General features: G+C 38.9%; 1 long non-coding RNA gene and 1 pseudogene across 5 annotated transcripts in view; both read right to left on the bottom strand.

The window, feature by feature from the left end:
* LOC113602810 (uncharacterized) overlaps positions 1-23,164 on the bottom strand; it is a 163,523-nt gene that overhangs the window by 110,745 nt on the left and 29,614 nt on the right. The window lies entirely within an intron of this gene.
* On the bottom strand, positions 9,559-11,928 carry LOC113602809 (14-3-3 protein theta-like; annotated as a pseudogene).

Genomic DNA, 23,164 nt, shown 5'->3' with positions numbered 1-23,164 from the left:
ACCATGCTCTACTAATTGCCCCTCTTGTGTGGCCAGTTATTGGTCCAAACCTAAGAGCACTACTTTCTCTTCCTTTAGAATGAATTCTTTCCCAGGAAACTCCATTTCCTATCATGCACAATAATGGAGGACTCATGCCCTGACACTACACATGCAGGCATGTCTGAATGCCAGTGGTGATTAAAATTTAGGTTCAAGCCAGAATCTTCCACTGCATCGGAAGAATTCTACCCCTTAGTCTCTCTCATTTTTCTTAATCTATTGACCATTTTTAATGATGCTGGCCATAAAACCAGAGTTGTCTTTACTCTGAGCTTTTAGAAATCTGTTTTTCTAAAATCTTCCATATGTTTTTATAGTGGACATCTGTTGTTTTGCATGTCTCCTCAAGAACACTGCTCCATCAATCCTGCCTTTACTCTCCTATTATCATCAGTTTCCTCTCTCCACTAGATCATTCTACCAACATATAAAATTTTCCCATTAAAAAAAACTTCTCTTGACATCCCTCTTCTAGCTACAGCTCCATTTCTCTGTTCTGTTTTATTGCAAAACACAGATATAAACTGTATTGTTTTTTAAAATTTCTTTTTAATGTTTATTTTTGAAAGAGAGAGACAGTGTGAGCAGGAGAAAGGCAGAGACAGAGGGAGACACAGAATCTGAAGCAGGCTCCAGGCTCTGAGCTGTGAGCACAGAGCCCAATGCAGGGCTTGAACCCACAAACTGTGAGATCATGACCTGAGCCAAAGTTGGGGGCTTAACCAACTGAGCCACCCAGGTGCCCCTGTATTGTTGTTTTTGATATTTGTAGCCTCCAAATTCTCTTCTCATGAAGATATCTCTCTATAGGGTTTTTTCACCTTCAGACATTTAAACTGCTCATAACAAAGCCTCCAAGTAGTTAAATCCAAAGGTCAGTCCTTATTTTCATTTGATCTCTCTCTTTTTAAAAAAATTTTTTTTAATGTTTATTTTTGAGAGAGAGACAGAGTGTGAGCAGGGGAGGGGCAGAAAGAGAGGGAGACGCAGAATCTGAAGCAGGCTCCAGGCTCTGAGCTGTCAGCATAGAACCCAACGTGGGGCTCAAACTCCCCAACCATGAGATCATGACCTGAGCTGAAGTTGGACGCTTAACTGACTGAGCCACCCAGGTGTCCCTCACCTGACCTCTCTTTATTTGACAGAGTGATCTCTCCCTCTTTGAAGTATTTTATTCTCTTTCCTTCCAGGATATCACATTCTCTTCGATTGCCTCTTATCTCATTGGCTGCTGCTTCTCATCCTCCAGTCTTCTTTAGGGATCCCTTATCATCATCCTGACATCTAAACATTGAAGTACTTCATCCTTGGAGTTCTTTTTTTCTATACTCTCTCTTTCCTTCAGTGATCTCATTCAGTCTCATGTCATTAAATATCATATATATACTGATAAACTCCACAGCCAAGAACTCTTACCTGAATCCTAGACTCATATGTTCCACTGCCATCAATATCTCCACTTTGAATCATAACAAGTATCTCAAATTTCATAAGGATGCAGTGGAACTCCAGTTCTTCCACAAACCTGTTCCTCTCACAATTTTCTCCATCTTAGTTAACTCCAGCCTTCCTGATCACTCTTACCAAAAACCTCAGAGTTATCCTTGATACTTTATTTTACTTCTCCAGCCCTCCCCCCAATTCATTACCTTGAAAATATATCCAGAATCCAACCACATTTTTTTAAAGTAGGCTCCATGCCCAGTATGGAAACCAGCATGGGGCTTGAACTCACAACCCTGAGATCAAGACCTGAGGTGAGATCAAGAGTTGGTCGCTTAACTGACTGAACCACCCAAGCACCCCCAGAATCTGACCACTTTTAACCCAGTCCACTGTTATCATTTTGGTCTAAACTATTAATATTTCTAATCTGGATTATTGCACTGATCTCTTACCTAATCTCCTGCTTCTTCCCTTTGGTCTACATTTTTCAATGTCAGCTAGATGATATCACTACTCTGTTCAAACTCTCCAGTGGCTTCTCGACTCATTAAAATCAAAGTCAATAGCCTCCAAGACATTTTATAATCTTTGACCTCCTCTCCTACTCTTCCCTGGCCCACTTGAGCAAGATAAAAACCCACATATGCACTGCTGTTCCTTCCCCCCTTTTACCCAGATATCTACAGAGCTCATTCTCTTATCTGCTTTGGCTCAAACGTCCCCTTCTCAATAAGGGCTTTTCTGATAACCCTACATAAAACTGCAGCAATTCCTATTCCTCTTCCCTGATATTTTCCTACAGTACATATCTCCACCTGAAATATTACATATTTTATTAATGTAGCTGTTTATTGTCTCTCTCATCCCAACTAGAATGCAAAGTCCAATGAAGCAAGGATTTTTGTTTTTATTATTCATTGTTATGTATCTGGAATCTAAACTAAGCCTACATATAGTAGGTGCTCAGTAAATATTTGTTGAAGCAATGAATCCCCAGCACCTGTAATTCTTGTAGTAGAACCTTAATTTTCCCTTATGGAACGATTCCTTTTCAGTCCATTAGTACTGACTTCAGCTCCTCAGCTTCAGACCTAGTATGTGCCTAGTATATTCCTACCCCCACCCCTCACACGGGTCACATAATTGGTTTAGAGATGGGCCCATACCACAAACCTGTCAAATGACTCTCCAATCCCAGAAATCTGTGGAAAATGTTGGGAAAGAGATATCTCTAATGAGCTTGTTAACCTTGAAGGACAGAAGCTCAGAGCTATTGGAGGCCATCTTGCTACTATGAATGGTGACCCTGTCTTAAGAATGAAGACAGTAGACAGAAAAGCAAATAATAACAAAAGAAAAATACTGTTACTTGATGACTTATTTTGAAAACCTGGATCCAACTGTGCCTGAGTCCATTTGAATTAGATTTCTGCCACTTACAACTAAAGAATACTAACAAATTCATACTCTACTCCCAGTGTTCAACTCTAATGTGACACTGCCTCTCTTAATCTTCTTGTAGCTTCTGTATACTTCACTAACTGGTTTTTATTTATTAGTAAAAGTCAATTCCCTAATTGCTTCCTTAGTCTTCTGAGTAATAAAATTATCAGGTAGGAAAGTAAAGAATTTTTTTTCTAATTCTTTGCCTTTAGTAGAATGGAACATTCAATACACATTGGAAGAGTTGCCATTCCTCCTCTGAATTGCCTCTGTGTCAGTTTTGTAACTGGAATTGGAAAGCAGCTTCTAGAACATCTGTCTGATTAGGTGACAAGCAGCATAATCCTACAATAATATCCTATCCTACAATAATATCACTTGCATTTTCCCCTTTTTATATTCAATCAAATTCCTTTCATTATCTCTATCCTGGCACTTTTAGATATCCTTATAAGTGAACATTATTTTTGAAGTCAGGAAACATTTATTGAATACAAACTTCATACCTCGTATTTTTCTAGATGCTAGGAATATAAAGATGAAGTTTTGTTTTGTTAAATAGCATTATCTTAACACATAGTAGGTGTTTGCTAAACATTTGTTGAGTAGGTAAATAAGTGGATACACTGATATGCAGAACTACTTGAATATTCACTGGATCTATTTCCTCTGAACAAGATTTACCTTTCTGTTGACATATTTTAGTCCATTCCAACAATTCTTGGCAGTGAGATAACAATAATTTTGATTTACAAACTACTAACTGATAATATACACAGTGTTTTATTTATATTACCACTATTCCAGTCTGTAATCTTTGGGTGAATAGGAACAAAACTTATTCAAATTAACTTCAATGAAAAGGCTTTATAGTATATTGCAAAGAAGTGTTGTCAAAGCAATCTAAGAACACTCATAAAGAATTGCTGTAATAGTGCCAGAGAGGAGTTCTGGATTCACTGCATTTTTGGATACCTCCAACAGCAGAAATTCATAAATGTGATCCTTATGTAATATTGTTAATTGCCATGACTCAGTGGTATTCTACATGCCTGCCTCCTTGTCTTGTACTCTGGTCAACTGCCACTCCTGGTTCAAGCAGCTCATGGCCAGAGTTAGAAAAACATGACATTAAATGGCAGTCAGCACTCAGTGTGGGAATGACTATTGACAGTGCTGGAGATGGTGGTGCATTTAGGGGAAGTTAAGCCTTATTTAAAATGGACTGCCAATTGTTGCCATGTGGGAATATGGATCTATTGTTGCCACAATGTCTGACTTTTTACAAGGAGCTGGAAATCCTGAGCAAAATTTCTTAATTTTTGAAGGATGGCAACTAAGTTTTAAAAAAAAGAAAAAAGCAAAGAAGAAAACCCTGAATGGGCAAATTCTCTGTCTCCCTCTCTCTCTGCCCTCCACTCGCTATCAAAAATAAATGAACGTTTTTTTAAATCTTAAAAAAAAAGTAAAAGAAGAAGAAAACCCTACATGGACAAATCCTATGCAAAAATGGTTAATTTAGCAGGTCTACCTGCTTATTCTTAGAAAGGTCTACTGATAATTGACCCTTGGCTAGCATTTGGGAACCTGAACTTTGGGAGGGTTCCCACCATTCCTAAAACTGATAAGAGTGACTCACTGTGCCTGAACTGTTTGTACAAACAATATGGTTTATGCCAAGCAATTGCTTTCTTTCTGGAGTCTGGAATTTTGGTACATGCCTGGCAGAAGCTGCCTACATGATCAGTCCCCAATAAAATTCTGGGTGCTGAGCCTCTAACGAGCTTCTTGGCTGGCGGCATTCTATGTGTGTTGTCATAACTTATTGCTGGGGGCAACTAGGCACATCATGTGTGACTCTACGGGAAAGGACCCTTGAAAGCTTATGCCTGGTTTACCCTGGACTTTTCCCACCTGCTTTTTTTTCCTTCACTGATTTGGCTGCATATCCTTTGCCATGATAAATCATAGCCTTGAGTATGACTATATGCTTAGTCCTGTACGTCCTCCTGGTGAATCATCAAACCTGGGGGTGGTCTTGAGGACTCCTGACACAAGCCCAAACAAAACTTATCTTTGAGCCATGTCCAGTCCACAGGATATTACTTTTTAACTTCTAATCTAAGAATTGGTCATGGGCAGGACAAGCACCGCTCCAAAATGGAGCATTTTTCATTGCCTTATTTCATTTAATCCTCACAACCCTGCAAAATAAACATTTTTATAATCCCATTTTACACATGAGGAAACTGAGACTCAGAGAACTTAAGCTTGCATTAAGTCAAATAATCTATAAATAAAAGAGTAAGGACTCAAACAGAATTAAATCCCATTTTATTTCCATATTGCCTCTTTGAAATTATATTTCCCTCCTCATGTTAAAATTTCAGAATCACTTTATTTTTCATTTCTTATGCATAGCATTTATATCTCTGGAGCTAAAGGGTTCTTATCACTTTTCTTTCTTGAAATATCTGCCTTTCTCTTATTCCATTCCTATCTTCCCTTCTTGTCAGCCATGAATGAAGCTTTCCGAGCCTGTATGGAAAGTGGAAATAGGCATGGACAAGAGAAGGGAAGGATAACCCAGAAGTTTGGCCCACCTTTGCTGGCCTGTCAGGAATCTCAATAACAGCGTCTGAAGTGGTGTGGAGAATGCAGGACTAATTTGGGTCCACATCCAAGAGAGGATATGATGATTATTACTGACTCCTAGACTACAGAAGTTTTTGTCAGCGGGACAATGATATTGTTCCAGAGGGATCCATGGTGTTTGAAGCAACTCTCACTCAGCATCTAAGGGACAGTGGAATACTTGGGGTATCAGGTTAGGAGGGTAAGAAATGAACAGGCAGGTTGTCAGGGCCCTGGCTGAGGTCCAGGAAAAATTCCAATCTCAGGAAAAATCGACATGAAAAACAGGAATCTGGGTAGAAGACCCATTCTGGTTTTTTTTTTTTTAATTTTTTTTAACGTTTTATTTATTTTTTGAGACAGGGAGAGAGCATGACCAAGGGAGGGTCAGAGAGAGGGAGACATAGAATCTGAAACAGGCTCCAGGCTCTGAGCTGTCAGCACAGAGCCCGACGCAGGGCTCGAACTCACAGACCGCGAGATCATGACCTGAGCCAAAGTGGGACGCCCAACCGACTGAGCCACCCAGGCGCCCCTAGAAGCCCCATTCTAAGACCTGAACTCCTGGAGTCAAAATTTAGGAAGGGAAAATGCAGCTTGATGGCTAAGTAAGTACTCTAGAGTCCTCATCTAGTCCACTGACTATCAAGCTTAGAACAGCAAGATGAGTTTGAGCCTCTTTTCTGAGTAGCCTTCTAGGTAAAGATAGAACTAAGTTCATAAAGCTGATCAGACCTGCGTCTGGGCAAAAGTGTAGGGACTGGCACTTCTTACCTAAGGAATACACCAAAATAGGTTTCCCTAGCTTTGCAATATTGATACAACACCTCTCTTGAAAGATTCAATGAAAGATACATGAACTCTAAATGATACTCAGAGAGATACCATTTCAATGGACTCTTGAAATTATACATTTTTTAAAAAAGATTTTATTTTGGGGTGAATCACTGGGTGATTCAGTTGGTTAAGAGTCCGACTTGAGCATAGGTCATGATCTCATGGTTTGTGGGTTTGAACCCTATGTCGGGATCTGTGCTGACAGCTCAGAACCTGGAGCCTGCTTCAGATTCTGTGTCTCCTTCTTTCTCAGCCCCTCCCCTGCTTGCGCTCTCTCTCTCAAAAATAAATAAACATAAAAAAATTTTTTAAATGATTTTATTTTTATGTAATCTCTACACCCAACAGGGGCCTCGAACTCACAACTCCAAGATCAGTCACACGCTTTACCAACTAAGCCAGCTAGGGGTCCTGAGATTATATACTTTTTTTAACTAAAGTATCATATTACCAATGTGAATGATTATTCCCTTACCAAATGTTCTATGGATATTTTAATGCTAGGTAGTCTCAGTTATAAATATCAGGCTTATGAGTATCCTGTGCATTTATGTATCCACTAATACCTGTTGATATCACATGTGGTCACTATGTGCCTTATGGTCATTGTGCAGTCATACTGACTAACATTTGTTGCATATTTATTCTGTAATCTGCACTGTTTATTTACGTGCATTAACTCTTCATTGATCTCAATAACACTATGAGGTAGGTTACATCCATTTTAAAGGGAGAAAACTAAAACACAGAAAAGTTCAGTACTTTTTGTTGTATGTGAAAATGTTCTTAGCTTCAAGCAATAAACAATTTAGAAAGAAAGATCAGACATACCTAAATACAGACAACCAGTCACACTGCCTCCCCATATATTCACCCAAAAGCTGCCTTGATCCTAAATATTCCCATCCTCTGTTCTAGTTGGCATTCAAGCTACTCTAATGCCACCTGTTGGCCAGCATGGGAAACTATCTGACTCAGTACCTTTCCTATAATCCTATTGTGGGATTTTGTCCTACATCACCCCCATTTTTTTTTCTAGTTTTAAATATCCACTTTATTCCACACAATACTCAACACATAACATTTACATCTGAAGAAGAGATGGCTTATGATACACCTATGGTAAAACACTTACTCTAAGAAATTTAATCCACTGTGAAATACCAAATGGATGATTTCAGAAACATGAAAGAGTTTCTTTGCTATAGAGAATTCACATAGGAATGGAGATGTGTAAAAAGGTTTCTTAAAGGAAAAAAAGGATGATACTCTGGACACATTTTGTTTTCTGTACCTCACATTCTTCTCCTGCATTGTCTAATGTCCATAATGTTAGGTTGTCACTAAGCTACTGCATGATAAGAGTTCTGTCTTTGTATGAGTCTTGATTCAGTACATTAGGTTCTGTGATGGCTTCATCAAAAGTGGTTTTAGCTATGACACAAAAATAGACACATAGATTAATGGAGCAGAATAGAGAGCCCAGAAATAAACCCATGCATATATGGTCAATTAATCAACATCATGCAAAAGAATAAAATAGGACCAGTTACTTACACCATACACAAAAATGAACTTAAAATGGATTAAAGACCTAAATGTGAGACTTGAAACCATAAAGCTCCTCAAAGAAAACATAGGGCATAATTTATTTGATACTGGCCACAGAAATATTTTTCTATATGGGTCTCCTCTAGCAAGGGAAACAAAAGCAAAAATAAACTGTTGGGATTACATCAAACTAAACAGCTTTTGCACAGCAAAGAAAACCATCAACAAAATGACAAGGTAACCTACTGAATGGGAGAAGATATTTGTAAATTATATATCCAAGAAAGGGTTCATATCCAAAAGATATGAAGAGCTTATATAACTGAATACCAAAAAGGAAAACAACAAATAATCTGACTAAAATAGGCAGAAGACTCATATAGACATTTTCCCAAAGAAGTCATAGAGATGGGCAACAGACACATAAAAAGATGCTCAACATCACTAATCATCAGAGAAATGCAAATCAAAACCATAATGTGATATCATTACCCTACATGTGTCAGAACGAACAGAATCAAAAAGACAAGAAACAAATGTTTGTGAAGATGTAGAGAAGAAAGAACCCTCACACACTGTTCATGGGAATGTGAATTGGTACAGTAACTATGGAAAACAGTTTGGAGGTTCCTTTAAAAATTAAAAATAGGGGCACCTGGGTGGCTCAGTTGGTTAGGCGTCCAACTTCGACTCAGGTCATGATCTCGCGGGCCGTGAGTTCGAGCCCCGCGTCGGGCTCTGGGCTGATGGCTTGGAGCCTGGAGCCTGCTTCCGATTTTGGGTCTCCCTCTCTCTCTGCCCCTCCCCCATCCATACTCTGTCTCTCTCGTCTCAAAAATAAAAAAACGTTAAAAAAATGTAAAAAAAATAAAAATTAAAAATAGAATTACCATATGATCCAGAAATTCCGCTACTGGATATTCAAAAGTCTATATGCACCCCTATGTTCTTTGCAGCATTATTTACAGTAGCCAAGATATGGAAGCAACACAAGTGTCCATCAATAGATGAATGGGTAGGGGTGCCTGGGTAGCTCAGTCAGTTAAGCATCCAACTTTTGATTTCGGCACAGGTCATGATGTCACTGTTCATGGGATTGAGCCCTGTGCCGGGCTCTGTGCCATCAGCTTGGGATTCTCTCTCTCCCTCTCTCTCTCTGATCCTCCCCTGTTCACATTTTCTCTCTCTCAAAAGTAAATAAATAAACTTTAAAAAGTAGATGAATGGATAAAGAATGTGTGGGGTGAAATATTACTCAGCCAAAAAAAAAAAAAAAAAAAAAAAAGAATGAGATGAGATCTTGCCATTTGCAACAACATAGATGATGGACCTAGAGGGTATAATGCTAAGTGAAAGATAATAGAAAGACAAATACCAAATAAAGAAAGAAAAAAAAAGACAAAACTCTTTTAAAAAATGCTTTTTTTTCCATTTTATTTTTTATTTAAATTCAAGTTAGTGGGGGTGCCTGGGTGGCTCAGTCAGTTAAGCACCAGGCTTCAGCTCAGGTCATGAGCTCACAGTTCCATTGGTTCAAGCCCCGTGTGGGGCTCTGTGATGACAGCTTAGAGCCTAGAGCTGTCTAGCCTAGAGCCTAGACAGATCCTCTGTCTCCCACTTGCACTCTCTCAAAAATAAATAAACATTAAAAAAATTAAATTCAAGTTAGTTAACATATAGTGTAGTATTGGTTTCAGGGGTAGTATTTAGTGATTCATCACCTACATACAACACCCAGTGCTCATCCCAACAAGTGCCCTCCTTAATGCCCATCACCCATTTGGCCCATCCCTCCACTCTCCTCTCCTCCAACAACTCTGTTTGTTCTCAGTATTTAAGAGTTTCTTATGATTTGCCTCCCTGTTTTTATCTTATTTTTCCTTCCCTTCCCTATGTTCATGTTTCATTTCTTAAATTCCACATATGGGTGAAATCATATGACATGTATCTTTCTCTGACTGACCTATCTTGCTTAGAATAATACACTCAAGTTCCATCCACATTGTTGTAAATGGCAAGATTTCATTCTTTTTGATCACGAAATAATATTCCATTGTGTATATATACCACATCTTCTTTGTCCATTCATCAGTCAATGGACATTTGGGCTTCATTTTATTTATGTTAGAGAGAGAGAGAGAGAGTGAGTGGGGGAGAGGGGGAGAGGGAGGGAGGGAGGGAGGGAGGGGGAGAGAGAGAGAGAGAGAGAGAATATCTTAAGAAGACTCCACACTTCATGCAGAGCCCAACATGGGGCTTAATCCCATGACCCTGGGATCATGACCTGAGCCAAAATCGAGAGTCAGGACACTAAACCAACTGATCCACCCAGGTGCCCCCAAAAAGCTGACTCTTAAATACAAAGACCAATCTGGTGGTTGCCAGAGGGCAAGTGGGTGGGGAGAATGGGGGGTAGATACGGAGGTTTAAGAGTAACCTATGGTGATGAGCACTGAGTAATGTATAGAAATGCCAAATTACTATGTTATAGACCTGAAAGTAATATAACACTATATGTTAATAATACTTCAATAAAACAACAACAACGACAACAACAAAAGTGTTGCCAGTGTGCAGGCAAGTTCTGGGTTATTAAGTATCTCATAGTAAAGTACAGAAAAGTTAAGAGTCAACCCAAGGTGGATGGGTGTGTGGGTTGCATCTCTTTATTGTTTATATCAATGCCTTTGGGGAAGCTTCTCCAGAATTATCTATAGTTTGTTTTCCGTTTTCACCATGTGCAACAAAGTTTTCTAGAAGTAAACTCCATTTTCAGATAAAAGACTTTTCTTTTTGGATTAGTTGCATTAGCTGTTAAGTGTTTATCCAACAACTGCAGGACAGTGGTGCAGATGGATCTCAGTTCAGACTTTACTTTCTCCCAGTAGTTCTTAATTAGTAGCAACTTCTTATCAGACGTGTTGCTCTTCTGCTCTATGTTCAAGAAGATCCTCCAGGGGCACCTGAAGCCCCTGAAGATGTTCTTATAGGCCACCTAGAGCAGACTCCATAATGGCCTTCATGCAGGTGGGTATGTTGGAGCACTCAGCCTGCTCGGCCAGCTTTGCCTTCTGGATCACTCTTTGTTCTCTTTGGTGTGCAGGCTGCATTCAGGGCTGGTGGGGCTCCAGGACGAGGACACAGAGGAGAGCGAGGGCAAGGCACTGAGGGAGTAAGCACTGATAAGATATGGAAGAGTCCTCCTCAAGAGCCTTCTCATCTCTGCAGCCACTTTGATCTACCTTTGGCTTTAGCAGAGGACCCTCCTGGAGGCAAGGGGCAGGCTGTGGCCTACACACCATTTTTAACTGGTCTTTCTTTTCAGTTCCAATTCTTGGCTTTTACTCACAGAAAAATTTCACTCCCACTTTCTTTGCTCCATTTGCAAACTCAAAGAGTACTTCCCATGTGTCTACCACCTTGAGGATCATGCTCTTGACCTTCCTGCAGAAGAGTCCCAATACTGGGGGTAAAATCAATGATAACAGAAAACTTGACTCCAATGTGTTTAAAAGTTGTTCACATTCCCTCTCAGAATCATCATGAAGTCCTCAGTGACCACTTCATTCTCTTTCACTTAAATCCATATTTTGCCAAATACCAACATTCAAGATAAAGATTTCTCATCCATCTAGTCTTAGGATATTAGAGTTGGAGGGCCACAGAGACCATTTGGAACTTAACCCTTCTGTTTAAGGTTCTACTCTGTTTGCCACCTAAAATCCATTTCATAGGGAGCCTTTTATTTATTGTATGACTGGGTCTCCTTCCTCATTCTACATTTTTCTCCACAGCCCCTGCTGTCATTCATAAAGGAAGGCCTATGTTGGTAGCTAGGATGGGCTCCTTCAATAATTAGGCATGCCATGCCTCTGGCAGGTCTCACTTCTTTGTTGTTGTGTTATTGGTTTATTTACATTACATTCTATTATGTCAATGACATTTAAATCCTGGAAGTTTGTATTTATAAACAGAAGCCAGTACATTCCTGGAAAAATACTATATATATATGTATATACATATATATACACACATAGTCTGTACATATATACATATATATATATATATACACACACATATATATACAACAAAAACAAGATACAATTAACAGTTAATATGATAGTTGGGTAGCTTAATGAACATCTTGCTTCTCTGAGGTCTCATCTGGGATTTTAGAGTGAAGTATATCCAGAGGCTGCCAGTGGCAATTTATGAAGGAGCTGTAGAGTTCTACACGCTTCACCATAAACTCTTTAATTCCTCAATATTCAAATGAATATTTGGATCTTCTAGTAGCTTTTCATGTTAGTTTTCAGCCAAGATCTGTGGTTTCCTCAGGTGTAACTGAAGATTTAGCTGGGTGTCTTGAGTAATAAGGTGGTATCCAGCTCCATCTACTACAGCCACAGCTGTAACCGGAAAAAGAACAATAGCTACGCTGTTGCTCAAATCATTTGCCAAAGAGGCAATCCTGTCAGGGCTAGAACTTGGCTTCACTCTTTGCTAATACCAGTTATAATTATTTTGTTGACTGACGCCAAAACCTGCACAACTCTCCTGTCCTTCCATTAGACAGGAGTTAACCATGAGATGGATTAACTGCTAGGCTTCCACGGCCCCAATTCCCCACTCCTCTTGTTACACTAGGGACGCCAAGAGTGGCACAAAGGATGGCAAAGTTGTCAGCTGTTCTGAGCTTAGGGTTTCAGCATTATTTCCCACTACCGCCCTCTAAGTAGTTTCTAAGAAGAAAAAATAAGTATCTCCTTTATTGAAGGCTTTCTTCTCATATCCTATTATTTTTGGCAATGGCAGAGCTGAAAGGGACCTAGGAATTGCTGGTCCCATAATTTCAGGGATGTCCTCTCCCCAATTCTTTAATATTGACCTTTGACAGTTCCTCAGTCGAATATAAAGTGCTTTGCAAAATCAGCTTTAGGGCTCCCCTTCTAACCACACTTCAGCCTCCCATCCATCCTAAATAGAACTTCTGGACATGCCATTGTCTCCTGGAGACCTTTATCAGGGCAATGACTCAAAGCAGGAGTTTGCTGTTTTTCCTGAAGGCCACATTCTATCCTTTGAAGCCCTCATTCTTCTAAACTGAATAGAATTAGAGGTACCTCAATCTTCTCTACATGGTTTGCATATGTGCAGGAGCAAGAGAACCCTGCACCATAGCCTGGCTTCTCAGCTAGCTTGTGGGTCATGTTCTTCAGAGTTTATAGTATGTGGTTAGGGCATTTCTTAGTTTCAGCGTGGACAAAGTTCCCTTCTCTAATTGGCTTCTTTCAGTTCCTTTTAGTAGGTATGGAATGGGAAGGAATTTTTTTTAATGTACTTTTTCCACAGCCTTTCTTACCCTTTCATTTTACAAGTGAAGAAATTGAGGGCCAGAGAGATTTGGTTGGATTCACACAGAGAAGAGCAGAACAAAGGACTGAACCCAGGGTACTTGCTTCATAGACAAACGCTTTATTTACCTGTTTGACTTTTAAAAAATGTTTTATGTATTTTGATAGAGAGTGTGCGTGCATGCATGTGTGAGTGGGGGAGGGGCAGAGAGAGAGACTCTTAAGCAGGCTTCACACTCAGTGAAGCATGGGACCAGATCACAGGACCCTGGGATCATGACCTGAGCCAAAATCAAGAGTCAGGTGTTTAACTCACTGAACTATCCAGGTGCCCCTGACCCATTTTATTTAAAAATCAATATTGTAACTGTTTTTATTATGAAATATTTAATATTCAACTACATTATGGATTCAGTTAATGACATCACCTCAGAAATGAATCCTTATTTAAATCAACTTTTCCTATGGGAAACTACATTTTTAAATCCAAATATTCAATTTCCTTGGTGTCAGTCGATTCATGCCAGTAAAATACTGTAGACTGGTGGCTTAAACAACAGACATTTATTTCTCACAGTTCTGGCATCAGGGGATTCCAAGATCAAGGTTGGTAGATTCCACGGTTTGTGGATGGTTCCTTCTTGCTGTGTCTTCATATGGGGGTTGGGGAGTTAGGGGAGAGAGAGAGGAGCACAAACACTAATCTCATCATGAGAACCCCACCCTCATGTGGTCTGTAAGTAGACGTTTCTGACTATTTCCTAAACTGTCCTTTCCTTGAGCTCTTATTTGCAGTATGGGCCTGGGCTTGTCCTTCTCCTGTGTATACGGTTACCCTGTTTCATCTAAACTGTCAACTCCTTGAAAGTAATTATTACCGTATTATTGAGATTTTTTAGTAGTTCTGCAAAAACATATATGATCATTAAAATTAAACGAAGTGCAAAATTTGTTAGAGATCACATTTAAATAAAATGATTGAAATTTGAAGAGAAAGTCAATGTAAACAACAGAACTTTTTTTTCAGAGAGTAATTAACCTTTGTATGAAATGGAGGATTGGACTAAGTCACTTGTTGAGGTTCCTTTTGGACCTAGGGTTCCATCATGACCTTATTAGCAATGGAGTGGCAGAAACCAATGGGATAGCCGATCCGGGCAGGCTTGTGACTTGCTTATAGTCAAAAGGATATGGTGGAAGTGACACTATATGACTTCTGAGGCTAGGTCATTAAAGGTGATGCAGTTTCTGTCTTTTTGGCTGGAACACTTTGGTTTTATAGCCCTAAAGTGCCCCTAATACCGTTAAAGCTTGTCACTGTCTGATGTCACTAGCATGAGAGTCCCTGAGCCTGACTCACAGAAACCATAATAAAATGACTGTTGTTGTTTTACTCCACTAAGCTGGAGGTGGTTTATTACAAAGCACTGTGACGAGAGCAAGTAAGTTAATATTACTGGAAGAAATAAACAAGGACTGGGAAGACCTGGGAGGGAAAGAAGTAAAAACGAGAGAAATCTGCACTTCGGTAGTTTTTAAAGAGCTAATTACAGCGTATGTCATATAGAGAATGGATTTGTTTGTGTATGTGGCGGGGGTGGGGGGTGGTGAGCGTACACAAACACTCATGGATATGTGCCCAGTCGGGGAGGAGGGTACCAATCTGCACGCTCTACTTTGGGAACTTAAACAAAAAAAAAGATTATCTAAGAATTCTATTTTCATATGGACCCGAAAGTCTACAAGAAGAAAGTATGAAGATTTGGAATTGATATCATAGTATTTTCCACAATTAATACTTACTACAAGACAGTCTTATTACAAGACAGTGATGAGACAAAAATTATACCCACCCTGACTTTGGTTTTGTCTTTTTAAAACTGGCCTTTAAAATTACCCCACCTACTCTCAAGAGGATCCCTGAGGTGTTGAGAATAACTGCACTGGAACCTCTCTCCTAGCCTCAGTCCTCTGTCTCATGCCCATCCCATGTCCATTCTTTAGTAGAGGTACTGCAGTGACTAAGATTCCAGGCTGTAGAAAGACTGCCTGGTTTTGAATTATGGCTTCTCCATCCACTAGTTAGGTGGCTTTAAAATTCCAACAATTGGGATATTCCTTTTAAAGAAAGAAAAAATCAAGGGAATTGCCCAGAGCCTACCCGCCCCAGAGAAAGAGGGACCAGTTAAGAATAAGCTTCAATGAGTAAGAGACTTAAAAAATATAAACATACAGGATGTTATAAGCTGCCATAAAATGAACTTCATTCTGAATCTAAAAGTTAACCTAGAAAAATAATGAAGGAAAGAAATCTCACTTTGTAAGAAATCAAGAAAAGTAAGAGAGTTCTCTATATTGACTGGAAGAAAATGAAGAAATTAGATTCTGAATCAGTTTACCTTTTTGTATATAATATGTGTACCAAGATTTCCTCAAATATAGTACAAAAGTTTTGTGCTTTAATTGCATGGCTAAGATAAAACAGGCAGATGACCCAGTATGGACCAAGAGTAATAAAGGAGAAGACAAAATCTATTCTTTGGATAGATATGGCAAAAATAAAAACAACACCTGCATTTGAGAAATTGTAGGCAACCTCCATTTAAGGGATACCTTTGACTGATTTCACCAAAGATACAAGGCCTCAATTCACCAGCAACATAGCTCCCTTCCTTCCTTTGTGTTGCTCAGGCCTAGGCTATGTACAAAACAAACAATTCTGGAACCAAGCAGATCTCTAAAATCCAGGAGACACCATTCAAGCACACGAGATAAGATAAATATTTGGATATGTACACAAAAGCCAGTCTGCTTTCCTGATAAAATGATTTTGCAGAGTTTTATGCTTTTCTAAGAGACTATGAAAATCAAATTATTTTTTCTTCAAGTAGCACTCATACTCAGCCTCCTAAGACCCTGATAAGCAGCTAGTTTATAATACAGATATGAAAACCCCTGTCTTTTAATATTCTTTGGGAAATAATAGGAAGTAAAGATCCATGGAATTAAAATACTTTCCCCAGTAATAGGGATGGAAAGTATGAAAATTTATTTCATTTCATTTATTTAATGAAAATAAACTGAGTGATAACAATTAAAGTGATAACAATTAAGGTAAGTTTGAAATGGGGAGTAGTTGCAACCTTGACTGGTCCCAGTTAATGAGACAAAGCTCTCACCTATTTGAATAAGGAAACCAAGAGTCAAAGATGAGTTATTCATTTGTGCATAGGGGGAAAAGACATGCTAAAACTCTTCTTAACAAAGAACCTCATAAATATTTAATTACCTTTTAAAAAGTAGAGAGGTCACTAACATTTTTTTTTAATGTTTATTCATTTTTGAGAGATAGAGAGACAGAGCACAGGTGGGGGAAGGGCAGAGAGAGAGGGAGACACAGAATCAGAAGCAGGTTCCAGGCTCTGAGCTGTCAGCACAGAGCCAGATGTGGGGCTCAAACTCATGACCTGTGAGATCATGACCTGAGCCGAAGTTGGATGCTTAACTGACTGAGCCACCCAGGAGCCCCCAGAGATGTCATTTTTAAAATAATTACTGGGGAAGCAAATTATTAAGATAACCAGTTAGACCTGCAGACTGTTGCAGGTTGTAGAGAACTTTTCAACCTCTCAGGTCTGGCTGCCTTTAAAAGACTCCTTTGTATAAATACCTTTCAAAGAGAGTTTTATAACAACAGAAAACAGTTAGGTACTGTGTTTTTATGAGTGTTCCCAAACTGAACAGGAAAATTAGACTGATACTTTTCTGAACATTCTAGATTCAACCTTTTATCAGAAATACCTTTATACTGCTGAACAATGTCTGCTTCTCTATAATAAAAGAAAGAACACTTCTTGCCTTCTTTGTTTTTCTGAAAAATTCCAGGGATACTTAGCAGGAAAAGGGCAAAACTTAAAGTTTAAGTTTGTTAGAACTTCTGGCGGCAACTGATAGAGACCCAGCCGGGCTACATAGAAAGGGAAAATGGCAGAGATGCAGGGCCAGGGCCCCAAGCACCAATGGGAAATCAAAAGAGGCTCTCTACCCTAGGTCTCTGCTTCCCCTCCAAGTCTTCATTCTTCTCTCTTCCTGCACACTAGCTGTCTCTCTAGGCCACAGGACAGAAAGTACCCACCATCAACAACTCCTTTTCTAGAGTTCAAGACAGCTGAAATCCTCAGGCCTAATTCCAAATCCCCAGGGAAGGAGTCTCACTGGCCCATCTTGATCCCCAGGGTGAGTGTATGTCCCTCATTCTTGCAAAATGATTCCACTCCAGGTGATTGCCTTTATACATTTCATAGGTTAAGTAACCCTATTACATTGGAAATATAATAAACTCTGTGTCAGTACATTTCAAGCTATTATCATTGCCTATTTGTGATGGTGTTTTCAGAGCAGTAATAACAAGCTCACTCAAATAAACTAGTGTTTCCATTTCAACTGATTTATTTGCAAGAAACAAGTTTATATGCTAATATGCAATTCTGATTCATATGAACTATCCATTAAAAAGTTAGAAGTGTCTTTTTAAGCTCATAAGCACTGAGAAGCAATGGTCTTACCTTGTCTTATGAAGAGAAACAAGGGAGAAAACTTGGGGAGTAAAATATATTGTTCAATTTACCAAAGTCTGAGTATGGATGTTTGATTTTTATCAGATGATCTATTTTCTTCTATTTTATCATAATAATCTATTTTTCTAATTTCATAAAAATAGATACGAGATAAGCACTATTTAGGAACCACTCAGTAAAAAGCTGGTGTTGCCTATGCTTTCCATCTGTGGGAGAATTTGGAATATAAAGAATTGAAGAAAATTTTGATTACTCAAGAAAATGCCCATTTATTCAATTGACAAATATCTATTATGTTTTTGCTATTGTCTGGTGCTTGGCATACAGTGACCAACAAAACAGACAAATTCCTTTCCCTTTCAGAGATTACATCTAGTGGGAGAGACAGTTAATAAACAAGTAAATCCATAAAATTATGTCAGGTGGTGATAAGAAATATAAAGGAAAATAAAAACAGTATGAAGGGAAAGAGTGCAAGAGGTTCTAGTTTAAATAGAGTGAATGGTCAAGGAAGCCTCTTTGAGGTGATACTTGACAAGAATCTAAAGGAAATAAAAGGAGTAAACTATGTTAATATTTGGGAGATAATGAGTTTTGAAATTCTGAGTGTGGTTGATTCCCAAACAGACTCCAACAAGCTTCTTAAAGTCATCAAGTGAATTTTCCTACAGGACAATCTTAGTTTAGGCAGTGAATGTACTGGTTCATGTGCCCTCCATCAGCTCTGCCACTGCAATCTCTGGTTCTGCCCCCACCATCATTCTCTTGTTCATCTTGGGCTACAAAACACCACCAACAATACTAAGTGCCTCGGTTCTTTACAAGACTTTCTGGAGAATGGCACAACTCTTTCAGCCAACCTTTAGATGGTCATCCTAAGAGTGGTAAGGGTGGAGTAAGGGGACGTGTATATGTATGCAGGGACTTTTATTCTCATCCCTTTATCTCTATCAGCTGCCCAGACAAACCTGACAAATAAATATACAATGAAGTCATAGTGTACTTATACACAAGCAACTTCAAAATAAGCTCCCAAAGTGAGTTCCCCTCCCCCATCCTAATATCTTCAAACACACATACACGAAAGCAAATGCTGTTCCCAATGTCCCCAAATGGAAATTCTGGCACCAATACTGACTGGCCTCATATGGTTAAAGCTCATTTGGCTCTCACTAGCTAGCTTTCCCTACTGAATTTACAGTTCCCATGCTGTCGTAAGCTGGGACCCCAGGAGCCAACTCTAAGACTAAGTTAATGTGTATGATGTTCATTAAGGGATGCCTTGGGATCAGCAACTGTGGAAGGGAAGGCAAGGAAGCAAGAGTAGACAGAGGGAGAAGTTGATGCTGCTGTGATGCGGTCCCAATGACAGGCTGACCTGATGCTACAGGGAACTCTAGAGCTGGAATGGTCCTTCTGCACTGCCCAAGGTGGGCCAAAAAGAGTAGATCTTTATACTCCCACACGGATCAATTATTTTGAAGAAGCCCAAGCCACAGAGAAAGGACATGTATACATGTTCTAGCCAAAAGCCCTTGCTGAGGTCCCAGCCAACAGCCCACATCTCCTGTACACATGTGGGTGCAGAAGCCTCAAGATGACTCTAGCTCCAGCCACAGTCTGACTGTAGCCACAAGAGCCTGGGCTTAACTAGTTAGCCTCCAAAGCCATAAGTGATGATGATAATAATAATAATAATAATAAATAAATAGACTATTGTTCTGGGCAACTGAGTTGAGGTGGTTTATTACACACAGTCTAATTGATAATTAGAACAGTGAAGAATTCTACTAAGAAACTGAGGCAGCTTTTTCTTAACATTTTCTAGTAAAAGCACTTAGTATTATTGTCTTCAGATCTAACCATCATCCTAAAGTTCTCTTCACAATTTCTCTCAAGAGACTTTCATACCTTCAAAATAAGATCCTAAGATCTGCCTTTAACCTCTCTGAGGTAAACAAGCAAATAATTTTCCTGTCTTAGGTAGGATGTAGATTATGACTCTAAGGACACTAAAGTAACAACTTATTTTCTGTTGACAGAAACTGTGCTACACTACAGAACCAAGTAGCTGCATCCAATGGAATTACTGCAGTTTATTGCTTTTCCTTTTATCTGCTCACATTTACTAGTTCATTCTGAGACTCTGTTTTAATATGTAGGAAGCCAATGCTAAATACCTTAAAGGAAAAAAACAGTCAACAGTGAAAGAAAAATTTTTTTTCAAGTTCATGGAAGTCACTGAAGGATTTAAAAAGAATATCATGTTCTGATTTACAATTTCTTAAATGTTTATTTCTGAGAGACAGAGAGAGAGAGAGAGAGACTGCAAACAGGGGAGGGGCAGAGAGAGAGAGAGAGGGAAAGACAGAATCCAAAGGAGGCTCTAGGCTCTGAGCTGTCAGCCCAGAGCCCGACATGGGGCTTGACCTCATGAACTGCATGAACCACAGGAACCGTGAGATGGTGACCTGAGCCGAAGTCAGAAGCTTAACCAACTGAGCCACCAAGGCGGGGCGCCCCTGATTTACATGTTTAAAACTATGCTGTTTCTGTTGTGTGAAGAATAGAAAGGCGATGCCATAGGAGGGCTATGGCAATCATCCCACAGAAAAATGATAAGACAAACATCAGTAGGATTGGGGCACCTGGGTGGTTCAGTTGGTTAAGTGTTTGGCTCTGGATTTCTTCAGCTCAGGTCATGATCTCATGGTTTGTGAGTTCAAGCCCAGTGCTGGGCTCTGGGCTGACAGTGTGGAGCCCTGCTTGGGATTTCCTCTCTCTGCCTCTGTCTCTGTCTCTGTCTCTGTCTCTCTCTCTCTCTCTCAGAATAAATAAATAAACAAAAAAATCAGTAGGATTGATGATGACTTCAATATAGAAAGCAGGAAATGTGAAATTATCAAGGGTTTCTGAAATGAGCAGCTGGAAGAAAAAGCTAAAAGAGAAGTGGAGGGGAAGGAAAGATTCAAAGTTCAGTTTCAGCCATGTTCAAATTCAGATGTTTCCATAATGAAAATATCAGAAAAGAACACTCAGATAATGCCCTCTGGAACCCAAAGAGAGGTGTGGGCTGGAGTGGGGAAAATAAGAGAAAAATCCAGTTTGCAAATGTGCTCCTGCATTTGTTGTTTAATCAAAGTGCTTTTGAAGATTCATTTAGAATCTTCAAAAATTATTGTTCAGTCTTGTAGAAATGAAGATGTGCCTTATTTGTAAGGTTGCTGTGAAATGTCTGCCATCTGGTGGACATAAATAAATATAAATTTAGATGTAAATTTTTCTCATCCAATGGAATAGCAACATTACTGCCAAGTTGACCAACATAAGTCTTTCTAATATCACTGTCTTGCTAACAAACATTTACATCTTTGTATTTCTCATTAGGGAAAACATTTAAACCTAAATCACATCAAAGTATACAGTACTGGAAAGATTTATAAGAGGAATCCTTAGTTTGATAAAATATTAAAACCAAACACACGTATAATTCCAAAAACTGGATTTTCTAAGAACTACCTTGGAAAAAAAATGTAGCCTTTTGGCTCTTTAACAAAAAATAAATTAATATTTATCTTTCCCCCAGATCACAGTCAGTGGGTGCTGGGGAGCTGGCTTCCATAGGCTCATGAGAGCTGACTGTGCACATCTCTCCCCAACTCTAAGTTCAGTGATTTCAGGTTGGTAACTTGAAACTGGCCATGGTGGGGGTATTTTTGCTACAGAAATCAGGAGATACTTGAAATCAGAGTTGTTGGTTTTTTGTTTTTGCTTTTATTTCAGAAAATCAGTTTAGCAGCATACTATACATACCTCTGTTCTCCCTTGAGTCTACCAATTAAAAAAAAAAAAAAAAGCATTCCATGAAGCGGTTAAAAACTTTAAGTTTCTACTTAAATACACATTTCCAAATTTTGGAACACTATGGAATTTTTTAGGAAATACTATTTGAGTTTTATATTTTTCTTTTAGTTGGAGGAGACCAGAGTGAACTTTTAAAAGGTTATTCATTATTAAAATTATTGCATAAAGGTAATAGATCTCAAATTGTTGTAGTCTTTACCAGTCCTGGCATTTGGATTCCTTGTACTGATGATCGTCAGCTAATAGGAGTGATGATTAACTACATAGCTCCAAAATTGGGACCAGAAACCTAAATGCTCTATATGCTTTGAGACCTTCCTTTTAGAGGGGTGAACTCAAAGGATATAAGTTCTTATTTGTCTGATGACTCAGAAACAGTCCCTCTGATATTTTCTGAGAGCACTGTAATCAGCTTACCTTTGCCTCAGGTGATATTGCCTTAAAGAGGCGTTTTAAACAGGTAATTCATTTCTTACAATCCAATCTCTTGTTAACACATAAGGACAACTCCTACACATAAAGCTATTGGACCAGGGTCTTTATGTTCAGGTCCTCTACCATGCCATTTTCTAAAATGGGATTTTCAGACCTTGTGAATTCCATAACCCTCAGATCAAAGAAAAAGCAGCTTTCTGCTTTCGGAAACAGAAATGAATAGGCCTGTTTCATGTCAGCTGAGGTTCAATATGGCAGAGAAATTCTGTTCAGTGGAAGAATTCATAGGGTCTTTCGATTAGCCTTCAGTGGTAACAAGTGATAGTATTTCATAATAGGTGCAAATGGATTGAGATGGGGATTTGAACAGAAAGGGTATTTGAGTTGGATCATGTTATGAGGCAATGGAGATGTCCAGCATTACTGGTCACTAAAAATAACAATTAGAGGGGTGCCTGGCTGGCTCAGTGTGCAACTCTTGATCCTAGAGGTGTGAGTTCGAGCCCTCTGTTGGGTGTAGAAATTGCTTAAAAATAAAATCTTAAAAAAAATTTTTTTAAGTAGTAATTAGAAAAGTTTTACCAATGTAATGCATTCCCACCAAGTAGCTTCAACTTTCACTTTCTTGAGGACAGCAATTTTGGTATCTCCTACACCTAGCATAAAACCTCAAAAGATATTTGTTTGTTATGCAGGTAAAAGTGAATGCGTTGTTAATTTAATGCCTATTTTCCCCCAGGAGACTGCAAGTTCCATTAGTTCAGGGATCATATCTGTCTTATAAACACTGTATCCTCAGTGCTGGCATATAGTAGGGAATTTATACATATTGATTGAATGAACTAAAAGAATATAGATATTAGGTATGATACATAGATACTGGATCCAATGCAGATACATTTAAATTTGTTTTGCAGGTATTCTGGCTTATCAGAATGCCATTTTGTTTTTTATAGGTGATTATATAAAAGCCATTAGGAG

This window comes from Acinonyx jubatus, chromosome B4 (genome assembly GCF_027475565.1).
Source record: "Acinonyx jubatus isolate Ajub_Pintada_27869175 chromosome B4, VMU_Ajub_asm_v1.0, whole genome shotgun sequence".
NCBI classification, from domain to species: Eukaryota; Metazoa; Chordata; class Mammalia; order Carnivora; family Felidae; genus Acinonyx; species Acinonyx jubatus.
The sequence above is the reverse complement of the archived record's forward strand: the minus strand, read 5'-3'. Positions and strand labels throughout refer to the sequence as shown.